Consider the following 22,018-nt stretch of genomic DNA (forward strand, 5'->3'; position numbering starts at 1 on the left):
CAGTACCCATCGTATTCACTGAGGGGGTGAGGGTACAAAAGCGAGGCATTATACAAAAGTAAACATTTAAACCTCTATCAAGGTGAAGTTTTCTATGTTAATCCTTTTAAATGTAATTGTTCTACAGTATCGTAGTTTGGGGTCTGTTTTGCTGCTGCTGTTGTTTTTTTCCCCTGTGATGCCTTTCTTGGGTAAAGAAATGGCACCATTTCTTCCATTCATGGAGTTCAGACAGGAGGGTCACAATTCCTGTCCTTCCAGTTCTGGGTTCGTTGTCACCGTGTACCTCTGTCAGTGTGGATCTGCACAGAATTTAAAATGCACAGCAGTTACCTTCTGCAGGTCCTTGAAGATCTGCAAAGACCCAAATCTTGCTAACCAAGTAGATATTCATATGGATTTTTTTTGTATACATGTTGATAAGGAAGGGGACCTTCTTACATAATTTGGATATGGCATTGTGGTGGTTTTTTTTTTTTTGTTTTTTGTTTTTTTTTTAATGTGTTTTGTATACTTGGTAGTTTGCCGGTGTAACACCCACCCCCACCCCTCCACCTTATATGTGATCTACAGACAGCGTAGCCCTAACTTGCCTTCCTCTCTCAGTAGAATTGCTGTCTCTTGCCAAGCCATTTTTGGACACACAACTTCAGAATAACACGGCTGCCGTCATGATGCGAGATGTGTTCTAAGCATTTCATGCCAACTCGTAGTATATTAATTTGAGCAATTTGCAGGCTGTTTGAATCCCGATATGTTATACTGGGCAGCAGACAGCTCTTTCCAGTTTCTGGATTATAGTCTGGTGGAAAATGCAGTGAAGGGTAACCCTACTTCTCAGACATATTGGATCTCTTAAGAACAGCACTGATAAATCTAAGTTTCACTGCAACAGTGGCACAGCAGCAATTCAGAGAAATTTCTGGGGCTGCAGGCATGGTTCAGACTTCTTGGGTGTTTTTCTAAACACATTGATATTTCTGGGAAATTTGGATTTCTATGCAATGCAAAAATCCACAATCTTTGAAGCTCCCTGATTTGCATATATCGATATGCTGTTGTTATGATGTATGTTATGTTGTATGAGTTAATTAAAAGATATCCTGAATGATCAGATGTACTGATTTACATGAAAGTGACTCAGTTTTCAAGACTAGTTAGTGCTATAGGGACAACTTTTGTCCAAGATAAGAAGTAACAGGTGCCCTGGAGGTCATGCCCCCTCTTCTGGTCACACAGTCTGTTGTGATTGGGTGGCAGGACCAGTTGCCCCTTCCAGTTTACCCATAAGTACATCAGACCAGGAAGTCCCTTCCCCCTACATACACAGAGGACCACTGTTTGGTTGGGGTTTTTTGGGGGTGTGTGTTTTTGGTTTTGATTGTTTCCTTTGCTTTTGGGGTTTTTGTTTTGTTTTCAGATGCCGTTTTATGACAGGGAGCTGCCATTTTGTTAAACTTCAAAACCCATGTGTTTTCATACTGCTCTGTGATTGGCTGACAACCATTTCTTGATATCGTCATACTCACGTGTTCTCAGGCAGCCCTGTGGCTGGCAGGGCCAGCCACCCCTTTCTGTTTACAGAAGCGTGTCAGAAAAGGAAGCCCCCTCTCACTCCCCATATGTTTTCATACTGGTTTGTGATTGGCTGAGGGCTGGTTTCGACACTGTCATACCTACATGTTCTCAGTTCTCCCTCTGGTTGGCTGCCTGCTTCCTTTGGACCAGGAAATGCTCAGATATAAAAAATATATATATATATACTTTTATATACAACGTATACAATATATATACACACACATATATATATGAATGAGTGTACAAATATATATAAATATGTATTTTATTTATGTATACATAGATACGCTATTTTTATGTATCCTTATATATGTATATGTGTATCTATATAGAGACATATACGTTTATAAAGATATAGCATGATTGGCTGTTACTGTCAGATGACCTGGACAACAAGTGTCCCTGATAGTCTGCCAGAGCCATGGCATCACTTACAATCCTGTGTTTGCCATCAGTGATTGGGTGAGTCACCGCATGGGCGCGTTGATGCTCATCTCAGTAAAATTTGGTTTATAATGTGTTGGCAGACTCCGTTACTGTTCGGACCACGCTAATTGGCATAGCGAGCAGGAAGGAGTCTTTCTGACACCTGCTGGAGACTTTAGCAAAGGAACAAGGTTGGAGCTCTCCCTGATGGGTAGAGGATTGGGTCCGAGATAACTGGACGAACCACCAGGCCATCGGGGATGAATTTGAACAGTGGCATGAGGCCAGCCATTGCAAACAAGGTAAGGGCAAAGGTGCCTTGATTGGCCTCCTGAGTTGTGCCCTAGATGCTGCCTGGGCTTGAATTACTGGGCTGCATGGCGCCCTTGAACAGGAAGAAGCAGCTAAGCAAGAGGATGAGAGTGATGCAGCAGAATGGTGATCCAACTGCCTGGCCTCTCAAACCCGTGAATCAATATTGGAGCGTAAGTGAACCCCCTTGGCTCAGTGGGGCCCAGTTCCCTCGAGGCCCGGCACGATCGTCCTGGTACAACAGCCCAAGTTAGGGCCGCCATCTGCCAAGACAGTGATAATGATGATAACTGAGGAGTGACCTCGTCAATGTTTATAAATATGAAAAGGGCGAGTGTCACGAGGATGGAGCCAGGCTCTTCTCAGTGACAACCAATGATAAGACAAGGGGCAATGGGTACAAACTGGAACACAGGAGGTTCCACTTAAATATGAGAAGAAAATTCTTCACAGTGAGGGTGACAGAGCACTGGAACAGGCTGCCCAGGGAGGTTGTGGAGTCTCCTCTAGACATTTGCTTTCCAATGATAAGGTGCCTTAGAGTTTCCCACAGGTCTATTTTATCTAACAGAGAGGTTCTACTTGTCAAGCACACAAGGTCAGTAAAACAATTAGTGTGATGTATGTGTTTTCTCTATACCCCAGCTGCAAGTCACTTGAGCATGTTTACATTTCTCCTCCTCACCGTTCTTCTGCAACCCCCATACAAAGGCCAAGTGCAAGGTCCTGCACATGGGTCAGGGCAATCCCAAGCACAAATATAGGCTGGGTGGAGAATCGATTGAGAACAGCCCTGAGGAGAAGGACCTGGGGGTGTTAGTTGATGAGGAGTTCAACATGACCTGGCAATGTGTGCTTGCAGCCTGAAAACTAACCGTATCTTGCATCAAAAGAAGCACAACCAGCAGGTCGAGGGAGGTGATTTTCCCCTTCTACTCCGCTCTCGTGAGACCCCACCTGGACTACTGTGTTCAGCTCTGGGGCCCCCAATATAAGAAGGACATGGACCTGTTGAAGCGAGTCCATAGGAGGGCCACGAAGATGATCAGAGGTCTAGAGCATGTCTCCTATGAAGACAGGCTGAGAGTGTCGGGGTTGTTCAGCCTGGAGAAGAGAAGGCTCTGGAGAGAGCTTACAGCAGCCTTCCAGTACCTAAAGGGAGCCTACAAGAAAGTTGGAGAGGGACGTTTTACAAGGTCATGCAGTCCTGAAGGACAAAGGAATCCAGGAAGTCTGGTCTCTCGTCAACAAGGAAATCTTACAGGCGCAGAAGCAGCTGTCCCCATGTGCCGAAGTGTGAGTCATCAGGGAAGAAGGCCAGCCTGGCTGAATAGACAGCTTTGTCTGGCACTTAGAAATAAAATGAGAATTTATAACCTTTGGAAGAAGGGGCAAGCTACTCAAGAGGAATGCAAGAATGCCGTGAAGTTATGCAGGCAGAAAATTAGAAAGGCCAAAGCCCAACTAGAGCTGAGCCTAGCTACTGCTGTAAAAGGCAACAAGAAATGTTTCTACAAATATATCAGGAACAAAAGGAGAACTAAGGAGAATCTCCATGCTCTGGAGGATGCGGAGGGGAACATAATGATGGAGGCTGAGGTACTAAATGCCTTCTTTGCCTCAGTCTTTAATAGTAAGACCAGTTGCGCTCCAGGTACCCAGCCCCCTGAGCCGGAAGACAGGGGTGGGGAGCAGAATGAAGCCTCAGTAATCCAATGGGAAATGGTTAGCGACCTGCTACATGACTTAGACACCCACAAAACACCTTTTGTAAACATCTTAGTCCTGTAAATCCTATAAATTGTCAATGGTGAATAAAGAAGGCAGCTTAGGCCTAGGTCAGCTCTCTGCTTGGCCAGGCTCTGCGCTCCTTCCTGAACAAGATCTCTGCCTCTCCGTGAATTTCTGTCTGCGTCCCGGTGGGCGTCATTTCTAATCGCCGCAAATGGTGCCCTGTGTGAGTGTGTGACCCCTGGAAGCTCTTCATCGAGCAGTGTGTTTGGCGGCGACCACGCAATCCGACGGGTGGCCACATTAATCCCTATGGTAGAGATAGGGACAAGCAGTCCTCGGTGAACGAGAGAGCTGCGGGATTGCATTAGTATGGGGCAAGCCGCTTCTCAGGAACATAAATTGTATTTGCAGGTTTTACTGCAGCTATTACGTTCTTCTGGATATCGTATTTCTGAAAAGCAGGTAGCTTCGCTCCTGGTATGGGTGAGAGAGCACTGTGCTTGGTTTCCGAGTGAGGGGATGTTTGACAGTAAAATTTGGAAACAGATCAGGGAACAGCTACATGCGCAAAAGGATTCAGTTCCCAATAGTTTACATATTACTTGGAGATTTGTATACTCTGCACTACTGCAGTTGCAGTCGACAGAGCACATACTGCAAGGGCAAACGGGAGGATGGACAGAAAAACACAAATGAGCATGTTGCTAATGATTTGAGTCTTGACAGCACTCATCCTTTTGAGTCAGGCTCTGTCGATCTTGAGAAAGAGCCATTTTTATATCCATCATTAATGCCATCACAGCTGTGTAAAGATAAGGCCGGAATTTGTGTGGAGCTGGGTCAGGAGTCTCAAACTCTGCCCTCAGCACCTCCTTTGCCTGATTTTAATGATGCTTATACAGCACACAGTAACCCCTTCATGACTAAGACAGCAGAACACAAAGGGGTGATGCAAAATGCCATGAAAAGGCTATGGAGCACGGCGATTTTTCTTTCGCCTTTCCAGTTACTTACAAACCATAACAACCACCAGAACATGACAGAATACCTGCTTCTGTGTATTGCCTTTCTGAAAATCAAGCAGCTTGTCAGGAATGTGAGTTAATTGTTTTATTGGTTGTTGTTACAGTTGTTTCTTTGTGATATTGTTTGTATAAGTGCACTCACTGTAAGCCTTCTCCCCACTTGTCCCACTCGCGCCGCAAGCCGCTTCATGCTTCCCCCCCCCCCTCCCTCTTCTCATGGTTTTTACTTACGAGATGGGGTCGGGAACGACTGTTTCCAGTCATGTTCCTAAGAAATTAGTACTGGGAGGTGTTTTAGAGCATAGGAAAGCACTTGGAAATATGAGGAAGGACGATCTTGTGAAATATTGTAATTAATGGTGGCTGCTGTGTAAGTTCGATGATTGGGAAAAGTGTCCGGAGAATAGAACCTTGAAGTATAACGCTTTGTTGTTTCTAAAGCGAGAAGAGCAGGACAAAAATAAAACTCTACAAGAGATCATTGAATCATTTCAGACAATTTTACAGGCGGAACGGTTTGAACTTCAACAAGCTGGGAGAGAATTAACTGATAACACACAAGTCATAGAAAACTTGCTGAAGTCTGCGAGATACTTCTCCTTATTAACCTGTTTTCTTTGTAGGTATCTGTTTAAGCATATTACAGTTTAAATAAGTCTTTGCCTGTTACATGGTACAGTAAGTTCACAGACTGTTAAATAATGAGAATCCATGGACTCAAAATGTGCGTTTTGTGATAATACAGAAGATCGTGAGTAATTCAGTTCTTTACTGTGTGAATGTGATGATAAGATTTTGTGTGCAGTAGCTGTTACTTTTCTTTCTAGCATGCTAGCTTTATTCCAGTATCCAGACTTGCGCAACTCTGTGATAGGCTGTGTCTCATCTCGATGTGCTGGATCTGGCTCTTTTGTATGCACACCAAGTAAAGAATCCTGGTTTTGGGATAACAGTTGTAGCGCACCAGATGAGACACTAATAAAAACCTTGCCCAGTCCAGCTTGCTGCGGCGGGGGGGGGGGGGGGGGGGGGGGGGGGGGGGGGCGGGTGCCGATTGGGCTCCAGCGCGCACTGACCTGTTTTGTCAGTGTTTTGGGGAGATAATTACAAAATGGGAACCGGTTCCACTACTAAAATACCACCTTGCTCCCCCTTAGGATGCATCCTTATACATTAGAGTAATTGCTCTTATTGTTATTTAATAATCTTGAGACCAGAAAAGAATTGAAGTTGTTAAACTCTGATTCGCATTGAATTTGTGTGTTTGTTGGAGGTATGGGAAAGAACACTAAATGCTATGATGGATGTGAACTTGGAGGAGGTTGTATTTAAAAGTTGCTAGAATATGACCTGATTTGGATCTAGGAAAATTAAAGTAATCAATTGATAGTTAATATGCTGTTTATTGACATCTGTAAGACATTGCAAAAGGTACATGGAGCTGAGGAATGTATCTATTGCTCAGCTAATTAGAATAGCATATAGAGTGTATTATGGCTGGAATGAAATGGGAAAACAAAAAAGCAAAATATCCCAGGCCTGTGCTGTACTGTTTGAACATAAATTTTAGGCCTGTATCAAGCTGCAAGATAAACTTAGCTCCCTGGCAGCTCCCACTTAGCACCAGCAATTAACGCCACCTGCATGGCCTTGCCTGTATCTGAACTGTAGCAAGAAAAAAACCCAAAAAAACCAAAAACCAAAAACAAACAAAAAAACCAAACAGACAAAAAAAACTGGCTGCCCGCTTTTAAAGTGGAAAAAGGGGGGTTTTCTCTCCCCGCCACTGCAGCGATGTTGTAATACTGAATAGAGCAGTCTGAGGGTGAAATTTAAAGGCATCCCTAGCAGATCCGTAGTTCTAATGAAACTGGGAAATTAAACCAAAAATTTGTTAATAGACTTATTCTGTGGTAACTAGTTGTAAAAGGCTTCTTAGTAAATTCACCGTGATAGTTTTTGAGATTGTGGGAAAGAAAAAAAGACCATTTTTTGAAACCAATGGAATGCTAAATTTGGAACACAGTTTTAACAGCTGAATTCTTGTATTTGCCAGAAAGCCCTATACCTCTCTTGGGTCAAGATTTGTTAAGTAAATTGTAAGCTCAAATAACGTTTTCTGAGAATTCCGTTTAGTTGCATGTCCTACAAGAAGCTGCTTGGATGGTGCAGATCTGCCTGCTGCAAGTGAGAAATCTCCAAGGAAATTTCAAATGCTGTATTTCCACTAGTATGGGCAACCAAAGTATCCGTAAAGCAAACACTACACTGACAGAACTGAAACAGGACTTCGATCCAGTAAGGGAAAACAATATCCAATAAATATGACAGCCAAAATGGAGTTAGAAACTGTGGGAAACTGCAGCGGGTCTGTGGAATCCTTGACAGAAAATATGAGAGTAGAGATCAGCCTTGAGATATTAAGATTTACCCTTGAGGAGGATGGGAGTAAAGGAGTATCCGGAGAGAGGAGAGATGTACCCGTGAGAGAGAAGGGGATAGAAGAATAACATGGATGATAGAAAAATTAACCAATGAGATGTTAGTGCTGTAACTTGTAACCAATAGTGAAAAGACACATGAACTGGTAGAATTGTATAAAAATGCACTTGTAGCAATAAATGGTGCTCTATTTCTTTCATCTTGAAAGAACTCGGTCCATGTCGTTTGTCCGTCTCAACCGCGACATATGGTGACCCCGACGTGATCCTGCCTGAAGAGGATCTCGCCTAACAAGGTGACAGCGGAAAGCTGTGAACAGCCGAAGAGCTGTGGAGACGGAGCCCGGTACAGCTGATAAGAGCAGCCAAGGAGAGCTGCCGAAGATCCGGATCGATTGAAAAGACACCTCACTAAGGAGGAGGTGAGCTACCGGGAACATGGGGGGAAACTTATCTAAAGAAGAGAGTACTATATTATCTACGTGGAAGCTGCTTCTGAAGAAGCAGGGTGTTAGCCTTCCGGAGCTGACTTTAAGAAAAATGTTACTATGGGGCAAAGCACAAGGTTTAGAGGTTAATCCTGTGACAGCATTTAGTGTGTCACAATGGATGGACTTGGGAGATAAATTGTTTGATAGTGCTACCCAAGGGTCCAAGGAAGCAACTGAACTGTTAACGACGTGGCGCTTATTATTAGATACTCTGAAAGAGTTAAAACAGCAACAGGCAGAGGCGGCCGAGGGGGATGGTCTTCCTGGCTCTCCTGGGCCAGATTCGGAGGAAAAAGCAAGATTAAGTACTACCCCGACCCCCCCTGTTGCTAAAGAGCCGTCAAAACCGCCCAAGTCCATATTGTCTGATACGGATAAAGATCCGCGGCACTTAATTGAAAAGTTAAAAGGAATAAAGGAGGAGCGTACGTATGTGTGGCCCCGAGATCAGAAAAAAACTGTGAAAGAGTCGCATACATATGTGTGGCCCCGAGATCAGTTAAAAGCTATGAAAGACTCACATGAAAAAACAGCGTTATGGTCTCGGGAGGGGCCCTCAGAGAACCAGTCGGAGCACCAGTCGGAGCGGAGCAGTGCGTTCGGCTGACCGCTCCGTTGTCATCAATTACGGCTCAAACCTCTCCTCTATCATCAGCAACCGCGGTTCCGCCGTCTGTGTCACCGCCATTAATCACAGTTCAGCCCTCTGCCCCGCCGCTATCAGTCGCGGAAGAAAAAAAAAAATGGACATTTTTTTTCCCTATCCCCCCTTGCCTGGAGATTTAGGTGGGGAGGACCCCCCCGTGATGAGCCAGACTGAGCCAAATAACGTAATTCCTACAGATTTGGGTCCCCCCAACCTGCCCCCGCCTCCCTCCCACACTGAATTCCTGAGGGTGAGGGTAGAGTTTCAGAGCGTAAACCGAACTTACCAAAAAGCTGGGATTTACCCCCATTTTCAATTACAGTTAAACCACGGGACCCTGTGCGTTTCTGGAAGAGACGTTAATTGACACACCACAACTACAGGCACGATAACTTTCTGAAATCCTGAGGCAGTCAACAGACCTCGCATATCAAGCTATGATAAAGGTGCCTTAAACCAACAATGCAGCCAAATCATTTGCAACTATTAATCAGGGTCCCAGTGAGAATTACATGCAATTTATTGACCATCTCCAAGAGGCCATCAATGAGCAGGTTGAAAACTTAGAAGCTAAGGAAGCATTGGTGTTGAAATTAGCAGTAGAGAATGCTAATGTTTGCTATCTGCGAGTTTTACAGTACATATTATGTGTTTCTGTGTATTGCCTCTCTGAAAATCAAGCAGCTTCTTAGGAATGTGAGTTAATTGTTTTACTAGTTGTTTTTAAGTGCGCCGTAAAACTCTCTCCCCATTTTTCCCCAGTCGTGCTGCAAGCAGCCTGTGTTTTATACCCCTCCCTCCCCCTTCTCAAGGTTTTTACTTGCAAGATGGGGTCAGGAATAATTGTTTTCAGTTGTGTTCCTAAAAATCAGTATTGGGAGGTGTTTTAAAACTTAGGAAAGCACTCAGAATTATAAGGAAGGAAGATCTTGTTAAATATTGAAATCAGTGTTCGCTGCTGTTTACGTTAAATGATTGGTAAAAGTGTCTGGAGAATAGAATTTTGTTGCAATTAATGTTGTTTTTAAGGTGAGAAGAGCAGGACAACATAAATCTCTACAAGAGATCATTAGATCGTCACAGACAGTTTTACAGCTGGAAGGATTTGAACGTCAACAAGCTGAGAGATAACTGATAACACACAGGTCACAGTAAACTTGCTGAAGTCTGCAAGATGCTTTCCTCATTAACCTGTTTTCTTTGTGGGTATCGGTTTAAGCATGTTGCAATTTTGGTAGGTCTTTGTTATATGGTATGATAAGTTCACAGTCTGTTAAATCATGAGAATTCATTGACTCAAAATGTGCGTTTTGTGATAATACAGAAGATCATGAGTAATTTAGTTCTTTACTGCGTGAATGTGATGGTAAATTTTGTGTGTAGTAGCTGTTATTTTTTTTTTCTCTAGCATGCTAGCTTTATTCCAGCATTTAGACTTGCGCAACTCTGTGACAGGCTGTGTCTCATCTCGGTGTGCTGGATTTGGTTTTTCCGTATGCACACCTTGCAAAAAATCCTGGTTTTGGAATAACAGCTGTAGCGCACCAGATGAGACACTAAAAAACCAAACCAAAACAAAAAAAGGCCTTGCCCAGTCCGGCTCGGTGGGTGTGGATGGGTTTCAGCGCGCAACTGACTTTTTTTGTCAGGGAGACCCAGAGGTACCTCCACCTGGCTGAGCAGTGAGCGGCCCAAAGGTGCAATGCAAAAATTGAGATATTGTCTTAAATTGGTGTAACTGTGATCCATCTGCATATTTGAACTTGGTATATGGTTTTCATATCTGAGCTCAGTATTTTAGTTTGCATATTCATATTTGGTACCAAAAGAATCTTGTTTGGGGAGATAATTACAAAATGGGAACCGGTTCCACTGCTAAAATTCCACCTTGCCTCCCCTTAGGATGCATCCTTACACATTAGAGTAATTGCTTATATTGTTATAAAAGCATTTAAATTGTTAAAATGCTATGATAGCTGTGACTTTGGAAGAGGTTGTATTTAAAAATTGCTAAAATATTACCTGATTTGAATCTAGGAAAATAGACTAATGGATTTATGTTTATTATACTGGTTTATACTGGTTTTTGACATCTCTAAATTGTAAAGGGTAAATGGAGCTGAGGAATGTAACTATTTCTGAGCTACTTGAAATTGCATATAAAGTGTAGTTGGAATGAAATGGGAAAACAAAACAACAAAATATCCCAGGCCTATGTGCAGCTCATTGTAACTGAGGAGTTTGCCAGAGCCTCCCACTTCGTACCAGTGATTATACCAGCTGCATGGCCTTGACTATATCTGAACTGCGGTGAGAAGAGAAAGAAGAAAAAAAAACAGAAAAAAAAAATGGAAAAAAACTGTTTTCCCGCTGCTAAGCGGAGAAAGGGGGGCTTTACTCCCCCCACTCTGTCCTTTTTTTTTTTTTTTTTTTCCCCTGAAGTATTGTCGTCCATTTTTGTTGTGGCACTGTGTTGTTTTTCGGCTTTGAATCAGGGGTTGTTGGTGGTGTTTATTTTTGCTTCTGTCTTGTTTCCTAGGTTTTGGCACATCTGGGGAAAAGAGCTCATACTTTTACCTCCTTGCTGAAGTCAGTCTTTTCACACTGGTCAGCTTTGGGGGGTCACAGTGTTCAGTGCTTCTCTGGGTCAGACTGGTACTGATTTGAGTGTGGAGTGGAGCCAGGTTGGTTTGATGTGGAGTTCAGACTGATGCGTTTTCATACTGGGCTGTACGTCTTGCCATCTCAGATGGGGGCGAGAGGGAAGTTTTATTCCCCCCCGCGCCCCTCCCCCAAGCAATGTTACTGCTAGAGAGCTGTGATACTGCATGAAGGAGTCTGAGGGTGAAGTTTAAAGGCATCACCAGTGGATCCATAGTTCTAATGAAACTGGAAAATTAAACCAAAAATTTGTTAATAGACTTATTCTGTGGTAATTAGCTGTAAGTGACTTCTTAGTAAATTCACCATGCTAGTTTTTGAGGTCATGAGAGAGAACGAAAGAAAGGCCGTTTTTTGAGACCAATGGAATGTCAAATTTGGAACAAAGTTTAAATACATGAATTCTTATAGTTGTTAGAAACTCCTATACCTCTCTTAGGTTAAGATTCGTTAAGTAAATTGTAAGCTCAAATAACGTTTTCTGAGAATTCTGTTTAGTTGCATAGCCTACAAGAAGCTGCTTGGATGGTGCAGATCTGCTTGCTGCAAGTGAGAAATCTCCAAGGAAATTTCAAATGCTGTCTTTCCACTAGTATTAACAGCCAATGTTTCGATAAAGCAAATACTACACTGATTGATCTGAAACAGGACTTCGATCCGGTAAGGGAAAACAATATCCAATAAATATGACAGCCAAAATGGAGTTGGAAACTTTGAGGAATGAATTTATGACAACCTTACTGGCTGACTGTATTTGATTGGACTTGCAGATTTGTCTGTTTATGGCTATAACATAGAAACAACCTGTGGCTATTGTGGGACAGTATGATGAGATTGCTAGCAAACTGATATACTGACTGTTATATACCAATTGTCACTCTACTCAAGAAAATGCAGGGAATTAATTTAAGTTTCAATAGGCCATGATCCTTTTGTCATATATGTACCATTTGTGAAATTTAATTTTGATTTTTTTATTTGTAATCTATGTCTCTATAAATTGCACTAGCTGGTTTTCTTAACACCACAGCTTTTGGCATGCATAAATGTAAAATGTAAATTGCTGCAGAACCTGCAAGTCTTTAACATCAGGTCATAGGCCATACTTGTATTTGGTCTGATCCTACATACTTGCAAAGTTTTTGTCGATGGTTCTGGGAAGTCTCATAAAGCTGTAGTGGTTTGGTGTGAAGATAACAATTGGCATCATTCTGTAAATATTATTGAAGGTCCAACCCAATTAGCAGAACTTGGCACAGCTTTACATTACTTAGAGTTTTTTAAGGAGGAACCTCTAAATTTGATTTGTGATTCTGAGTACGTAGTCAAGGTCCAATGCACGTATCTGCTTCTGAACTGTGTTTTTTGTTTTGGTTTTGTTCTTTTTTAAAACAAAAAGGGGGGAGAAGTAGGGAAAGCACCACAAAACCAATTGTCAAAAGCATTTTATGTGATGAAATACTTTGCAAGTGTGACCCAAAACCATGCTAAATCAGAAAGAACCTACATTAGTTATGGCCAAATCACTAGTTAACGGTCAATGGAAAAGGCCACATCAATTGATAACCTGGGGGGAGAGATTCTGCTTGTGTCTTTACAGATCAAGGGCCGCAATGGTTGCTGGCACGAAACGTGAAACCTGTGTTATCTTCCTGACAATGATTGTTGCAGCTGCTGTGTTTTGGATGCCCGCACAGACAAAGACTAACATGTGGAGTACTTTAGCCAACATGACTGACCAGGATTCCATATGCCTAGCTATGGCATCTCCGGAAAACCCGTTCCACACATGCTTGGTTGGCATCCTCCTTGATGACTACAGCAGCATCATACATTTGTTTCAAATAGTGGTCGGTGCAAAGGCATTGCAACAAACTGTAATAATACTAACATGGCACTTTGGATTAACTGTCTCCCGGAAATAGACATTGAACCACAGGAACTGGAATTGCTGGGATCTGTGCCCATGAACGCTTCTATCCAGCTGGTTTGTGAAAAGGACAATATGCTAAAGCATGAATGGATAAAACTGCAAAATGTTAATGCTACCATTGGTGACTATAGAAATGAAACTCGATGGTGTAATGCCTCGCAGAAGAATCCAAGGGTTGTCATTGATAATGTGGCAACAGGGACCCCAAAACCTCCTGTATGGTGTATTCTTGATCTGTGAAGATAGAGCCTGACCAGGAATTCCTTCTAATGCTGTTGGAGGACTGTGTATCTTGGGACTATTAACTCTCTTAACGCCCAATGTATCTATGATAATAGATCACAGAAGAGCAAGATGAGAAAAACAGCTTTTGCGTGTATATGAGTCAAAATGTGATGATAATGTAGATTTTTGGGGATCAAGGTTAAGGGTTTTAGGATCTCTTGTATCTGGTGTTGGCACAGCTAAAAGCTTTAAATATTTTAGAAAATTAGGATGCTGGCTAGTTAAGCAAACTAACAGAACTTAAAAGGCTTTAAATGGACTTTTGTTAGATGTAGATTCTGTAAGACATGCCACATAGCAGAGCAGGGCCACGATAATTTTTTGTTATTAGCTCAAGGACATGGGTGTGAAGATTTTGATGAGATTTGTTAAATAAATTGCTTAGTGGTTGAGAGTTTTTAGGATGGTTGTTATCAGTAGTGAAAACAGGACTGATCATTTTGATGATTGTTGTGGTTGTGTTACTAATGTTGCCATGCATGATTTCTCTGCTGCAAAGGGCCCTGCAGCGGACAATGAGGGCAGCATTTTTAGCACAAACCAAAAAAGGGGGAATTGTGGGAAACTGCAGCGGGTCTGTGGAATCCTTGACAGAAAATATGAGAGTAGAGATCAGCCTTGAGATATTAAGATTTACCCTTGAGAAGGATGGGAGTAAAGGAGTATCCGGAGAGAGGAGAGATGTACCCGTGAGAGAGAAGGGGATAGAAGAATAACATGGATGATAGAAAAATTAACCAATGAGATGTTAGTGCTATTCCACTCAACACCTCCAGGCAGAGCAGTTCCAAGCCAAACGGGCACGGTCCCAGATGACTGAGTCTCCAAGGTCAGCTGGTTGGAGCTGGTGCAGCCAGAGTCGCAGTGGCAGATCTTGACAGGCTGGAGAGTTGGGCAGGGAAAAATTTAATGAAATATAACAAGGGCAAGTGTAGAGTCTTGCATCTGGGTAGGAACAACCCCAGGTTCCAGTATAAGTTGGGGAATGACCTATTAGAGAGCAGTATAGGGAAAAGGGACCTGAGGGTCCTGGTGGACAGCAGGATGACCATGAGCCCAGCACTGTGCCCTTGTGGCCAGGAAGGCCAATGGCATCCTGGAGTGTATTAAAAGGGGGGTGGTTAGCAGGTCAAGAGAGGTTCTCCTTCCCCTCTACTCTGCGCTGCTGAGACCACATCTGGAATATTGTGTCCAGTTCTGGGCCCCCCAGTTCAAGAAGGATAGGGAACTGCTGGAGAGAGTCCAGTGCAGGGCAACAAAGATGATCAAGGGAGTGGAGCATCTCCCTTATGAGGAAAGGCTGAGGGAGCTGGGTCTCTTTAGCTTGGAGAAGAGGAGACTGAGGAGTGACCTCATTAATGTTTACAGATATATAAAGGGTGAGTGTCACGAGGATGGAGCCAGGCTCTTCTCGGTGACAACCAATGGTAGGACAAGGGGTAATGGGTACAAACTGGAACACAAAAGGTTCCATTTAAATTTGAGAAGAAACTTCTTCTCAGTGAGGGTGACAGAACACTGGAACAGGCAGCCCAGGGAGGTTATGAAGTCTCCAAGTTGTGGAGAGGCTATGCTTGTGTCTTTTGTCGCGGTTGAGACGGACAAGCAACATGGACCAAATTCTTTCAAGATGAAAGTAATAGATACCATTTATTGCTACAAGTGCATTTTTATACAATTCTGCCAGTTCATGTGTCTTTTCACTATTGGTTACAAGTTACAGCACTAACATCTCATTGGTTAATTTTTCTATCATCCATGTTATTCTTCTATCCCCTTCTCTCTCACAGGTACATCTCTCCTCTCTCCGGATACTCCTTTACTCCCATCCTTCTCAAGGGTAAATCTTAATATCTCAAGGCTGATCTCTACTCTCATATTTTCTGTCAAGGATTCCACAGACCCGCTGCAGTTTCCCACAATTCCCCCTTTTTTGGTTTGTGCTAAAAATGCTGCCCTCATTGTCCGCTGCAGGGCCCTTTGCAGCAGAGAAATCATGCATGGCAACATTAGTAACACAACCACAACAATCATCAAAATGATCAGTCCTGTTTTCACTACTGATAACAACCATCCTAAAAACTCTCAACCACTAAGCAATTTATTTAACAAATCTCATCAAATCTTCACACCCATGTCCTTGAGCTAATACAAAAAATTATCGTGGCCCTGCTCTGCTATGTGGCATGTCTTACAGAATCTACATCTAACAAAAGTCCATTTAAAGCCTTTTAAGTTCTGTTAGTTTGCTTAACTAGCCAGCATCCTAATTTTCTAAAATATTTAAAGCTTTTAGCTGTGCCAACACCAGATACAAGAGATCCTAAAACCCTTAACCTTGATCCCCAAAAATCTACATTATCATCACATTTTGACTCATATACACGCAAAAGCTGTTTTTCTCATCTTGCTCTTCTGTGATCTATTATCATAGATACATTGGGCGTTAAGAGAGTTAATAGTCCCAAGATACACAGTCCTCCAACAGCATTAGAAGGAATTCCTGGTCAGGCTCTATCTTCACAGATCAAGAATACACCATACAGGAGGTTTTGGGGTCCCTGTTGCCACATTATCAATGACAACCCTTGGATTCTTCTGCGAGGCATTACACCATCGAGTTTCATTTCTATAGTCACCAATGGTAGCATTAACATTTTGCAGTTTTATCCATTCATGCTTTAGCATATTGTCCTTTTCACAAACCAGCTGGATAGAAGCGTTCATGGGCACAGATCCCAGCAATTCCAGTTCCTGTGGTTCAATGTCTATTTCCGGGAGACAGTTAATCCAAAGTGCCATGTTAGTATTATTACAGTTTGTTGCAATGCCTTTGCACCGACCACTATTTGAAACAAATGTATGATGCTGCTGTAGTCATCAAGGAGGATGCCAACCAAGCATGTGTGGAACGGGTTTTCCGGAGATGCCATAGCTAGGCATATGGAATCCTGGTCAGTCATGTTGGCTAAAGTACTCCACATGTTAGTCTTTGTCTGTGCGGGCATCCAAAACACAGCAGCTGCAACAATCATTGTCAGGAAGATAACACAGGTTTCACGTTTCGTGCCAGCAACCATTGCGGCCCTTGATCTGTAAAGACACAAGCAGAATCTCTCCCCCCAGGTTATCAATTGATGTGGCCTTTTCCATTGACCGTTAACTAGTGATTTGGCCATAACTAATGTAGGTTCTTTCTGATTTAGCATGGTTTTGGGTCACACTTGCAAAGTATTTCATCACATAAAATGCTTTTGACAATTGGTTTTGTGGTGCTTTCCCTACTTCTCCCCCCTTTTTGTTTTAAAAAAGAACAAAACCAAAACAAAAAACACAGTTCAGAAGCAGATACGTGCATTGGACCTTGACTACGTACTCAGAATCACAAATCAAATTTAGAGGTTCCTCCTTAAAAAACTCTAAGTAATGTAAAGCTGTGCCAAGTTCTGCTAATTGGGTTGGACCTTCAATAATATTTACAGAATGATGCCAATTGTTATCTTCACACCAAACCACTACAGCTTTATGAGACTTCCCAGAACCATCGACAAAAACTTTGCAAGTATGTAGGATCAGACCAAATACAAGTATGGCCTATGACCTGATGTTAAAGACTTGCAGGTTCTGCAGCAATTTACATTTTACATTTATGCATGCCAAAAGCTGTGGTGTTAAGAAAACCAGCTAGTGCAATTTATAGAGACATAGATTACAAATAAAAAAATCAAAATTAAATTTCACAAATGGTACATATATGACAAAAGGATCATGGCCTATTGAAACTTAAATTAATTCCCTGCATTTTCTTGAGTAGAGTGACAATTGGTATATAACAGTCAGTATATCAGTTTGCTAGCAATCTCATCATACTGTCCCACAATAGCCACAGGTTGTTTCTATGTTATAGCCATAAACAGACAAATCTGCAAGTCCAATCAAATACAGTCAGCCAGTAAGGTTGTCATAAATTCATTCCTCAAAGTTTCCAACTCCATTTTGGCTGTCATATTTATTGGATATTGTTTTCCCTTACCGGATCGAAGTCCTGTTTCAGATCAATCAGTGTAGTATTTGCTTTATCGAAACATTGGCTGTTAATACTAGTGGAAAGACAGCATTTGAAATTTCCTTGGAGATTTCTCACTTGCAGCAAGCAGATCTGCACCATCCAAGCAGCTTCTTGTAGGCTATGCAACTAAACAGAATTCTCAGAAAACGTTATTTGAGCTTACAATTTACTTAACGAATCTTAACCTAAGAGAGGTATAGGAGTTTCTAACAACTATAAGAATTCATGTATTTAAACTTTGTTCCAAATTTGACATTCCATTGGTCTCAAAAAACGGCCTTTCTTTCGTTCTCTCTCATGACCTCAAAAACTAGCATGGTGAATTTACTAAGAAGTCACTTACAGCTAATTACCACAGAATAAGTCTATTAACAAATTTTTGGTTTAATTTTCCAGTTTCATTAGAACTATGGATCCACTGGTGATGCCTTTAAACTTCACCCTCAGACTCCTTCATGCAGTATCACAGCTCTCTAGCAGTAACATTGCTTGGGGGAGGGGCGCGGGGGGAATAAAACTTCCCTCTCGCCCCCATCTGAGATGGCAAGACGTACAGCCCAGTATGAAAACGCATCAGTCTGAACTCCACATCAAACCAACCTGGCTCCACTCCACACTCAAATCAGTACCAGTCTGACCCAGAGAAGCACTGAACACTGTGACCCCCCAAAGCTGACCAGTGTGAAAAGACTGACTTCAGCAAGGAGGTAAAAGTATGAGCTCTTTTCCCCAGATGTGCCAAAACCTAGGAAACAAGACAGAAGCAAAAATAAACACCACCAACAACCCCTGATTCAAAGCCGAAAAAACAACACAGTGCCACAACAAAAATGGACGACAATACTTCAGGGGAAAAAAAAAAAAAAAAAAAGGACAGAGTGGGGGGGAGTAAAGCCCCCCTTTCTCCGCTTAGCAGCGGGGAAAACAGTTTTTTTCCATTTTTTTTTTCTGTTTTTTTTTCTTCTTTCTCTTCTCACCGCAGTTCAGATATAGTCAAGGCCATGCAGCTGGTATAATCACTGGTACGAAGTGGGAGGCTCTGGCAAACTCCTCAGTTACAATGAGCTGCACATAGGCCTGGGATATTTTGTTGTTTTGTTTTCCCATTTCATTCCAACTACACTTTATATGCAATTTCAAGTAGCTCAGAAATAGTTACATTCCTCAGCTCCATTTACCCTTTACAATTTAGAGATGTCAAAAACCAGTATAAACCAGTATAATAAACATAAATCCATTAGTCTATTTTCCTAGATTCAAATCAGGTAATATTTTAGCAATTTTTAAATACAACCTCTTCCAAAGTCACAGCTATCATAGCATTTTAACAATTTAAATGCTTTTATAACAATATAAGCAATTACTCTAATGTGTAAGGATGCATCCTAAGGGGAGGCAAGGTGGAATTTTAGCAGTGGAACCGGTTCCCATTTTGTAATTATCTCCCCAAACAAGATTCTTTTGGTACCAAATATGAATATGCAAACTAAAATACTGAGCTCAGATATGAAAACCATATACCAAGTTCAAATATGCAGATGGATCACAGTTACACCAATTTAAGACAATATCTCAATTTTTGCATTGCACCTTTGGGCCGCTCACTGCTCAGCCAGGTGGAGGTACCTCTGGGTCTCCCTGACAAAAAAAGTCAGTTGCGCGCTGAAACCCATCCACACCCACCGAGCCGGACTGGGCAAGGCCTTTTTTTGTTTTGGTTTGGTTTTTTAGTGTCTCATCTGGTGCGCTACAGCTGTTATTCCAAAACCAGGATTTTTTGCAAGGTGTGCATACGGAAAAACCAAATCCAGCACACCGAGATGAGACACAGCCTGTCACAGAGTTGCGCAAGTCTAAATGCTGGAATAAAGCTAGCATGCTAGAGAAAAAAAAAATAACAGCTACTACACACAAAATTTACCATCACATTCACGCAGTAAAGAACTAAATTACTCATGATCTTCTGTATTATCACAAAACGCACATTTTGAGTCAATGAATTCTCATGATTTAACAGACTGTGAACTTATCATACCATATAACAAAGACCTACCAAAATTGCAACATGCTTAAACCGATACCCACAAAGAAAACAGGTTAATGAGGAAAGCATCTTGCAGACTTCAGCAAGTTTACTGTGACCTGTGTGTTATCAGTTATCTCTCAGCTTGTTGACGTTCAAATCCTTCCAGCTGTAAAACTGTCTGTGACGATCTAATGATCTCTTGTAGAGATTTATGTTGTCCTGCTCTTCTCACCTTAAAAACAACATTAATTGCAACAAAATTCTATTCTCCAGACACTTTTACCAATCATTTAACGTAAACAGCAGCGAACACTGATTTCAATATTTAACAAGATCTTCCTTCCTTATAATTCTGAGTGCTTTCCTAAGTTTTAAAACACCTCCCAATACTGATTTTTAGGAACACAACTGAAAACAATTATTCCTGACCCCATCTTGCAAGTAAAAACCTTGAGAAGGGGGAGGGAGGGGTATAAAACACAGGCTGCTTGCAGCACGACTGGGGAAAAATGGGGAGAGAGTTTTACGGCGCACTTAAAAACAACTAGTAAAACAATTAACTCACATTCCTAAGAAGCTGCTTGATTTTCAGAGAGGCAATACACAGAAACACATAATATGTACTGTAAAACTCGCAGATAGCAAACATTAGCATTCTCTACTGCTAATTTCAACACCAATGCTTCCTTAGCTTCTAAGTTTTCAACCTGCTCATTGATGGCCTCTTGGAGATGGTCAATAAATTGCATGTAATTCTCACTGGGACCCTGATTAATAGTTGCAAATGATTTGGCTGCATTGTTGGTTTAAGGCACCTTTATCATAGCTTGATATGCGAGGTCTGTTGACTGCCTCAGGATTTCAGAAAGTTATCGTGCCTGTAGTTGTGGTGTGTCAATTAACGTCTCTTCCAGAAACGCACAGGGTCCCGTGGTTTAACTGTAATTGAAAATGGGGGTAAATCCCAGCTTTTTGGTAAGTTCGGTTTACGCTCTGAAACTCTACCCTCACCCTCAGGAATTCAGTGTGGGAGGGAGGCGGGGGCAGGTTGGGGGGACCCAAATCTGTAGGAATTACGTTATTTGGCTCAGTCTGGCTCATCACGGGGGGGTCCTCCCCACCTAAATCTCCAGGCAAGGGGGGATAGGGAAAAAAAATGTCCATTTTTTTTTTTCTTCCGCGACTGATAGCGGCGGGGCAGAGGGCTGAACTGTGATTAATGGCGGTGACACAGACGGCGGAACCGCGGTTGCTGATGATAGAGGAGAGGTTTGAGCCGTAATTGATGACAACGGAGCGGTCAGCCGAACGCACTGCTCCGCTCCGACTGGTGCTCCGACTGGTTCTCTGAGGGCCCCTCCCGAGACCATAACGCTGTTTTTCATGTGAGTCTTTCATAGCTTTTAACTGATCTCGGGGCCACACATATGTATGCGACTCTTTCACAGTTTTTTTCTGATCTCGGGGCCACACATACGTACGCTCCTCCTTTATTCCTTTTAACTTTTCAATTAAGTGCCGCGGATCTTTATCCGTATCAGACAATATGGACTTGGGCGGTTTTGACGGCTCTTTAGCAACAGGGGGGGTCGGGGTAGTACTTAATCTTGCTTTTTCCTCCGAATCTGGCCCAGGAGAGCCAGGAAGACCATCCCCCTCGGCCGCCTCTGCCTGTTGCTGTTTTAACTCTTTCAGAGTATCTAATAATAAGCGCCACGTCGTTAACAGTTCAGTTGCTTCCTTGGACCCTTGGTAGCACTATCAAACAATTTATCTCCCAAGTCCATCCATTGTGACACACTAAATGCTGTCACAGGATTAACCTCTAAACCTTGTGCTTTGCCCCATAGTAACATTTTTCTTAAAGTCAGCTCCGGAAGGCTAACACCCTGCTTCTTCAGAAGCAGCTTCCACGTAGATAATATAGTACTCTCTTCTTTAGATAAGTTTCCCCCCATGTTCCCGGTAGCTCACCTCCTCCTTAGTGAGGTGTCTTTTCAATCGATCCGGATCTTCGGCAGCTCTCCTTGGCTGCTCTTATCAGCTGTACCGGGCTCCGTCTCCACAGCTCTTCGGCTGTTCACAGCTTTCCGCTGTCACCTTGTTAGGCGAGATCCTCTTCAGGCAGGATCACGTCGGGGTCACCATATGTCGCGGTTGAGACGGACAAACGACATGGACCGAGTTCTTTCAAGATGAAAGAAATAGAGCACCATTTATTGCTACAAGTGCATTTTTATACAATTCTACCAGTTCATGTGTCTTTTCACTATTGGTTACAAGTTACAGCACTAACATCTCATTGGTTAATTTTTCTATCATCCATGTTATTCTTCTATCCCCTTCTCTCTCACGGGTACATCTCTCCTCTCTCCGGATACTCCTTTACTC

This window comes from Nesoenas mayeri (assembly GCF_963082525.1).
Source record: "Nesoenas mayeri genome assembly, chromosome: W".
Lineage (NCBI taxonomy): Eukaryota > Metazoa > Chordata > Aves > Columbiformes > Columbidae > Nesoenas > Nesoenas mayeri.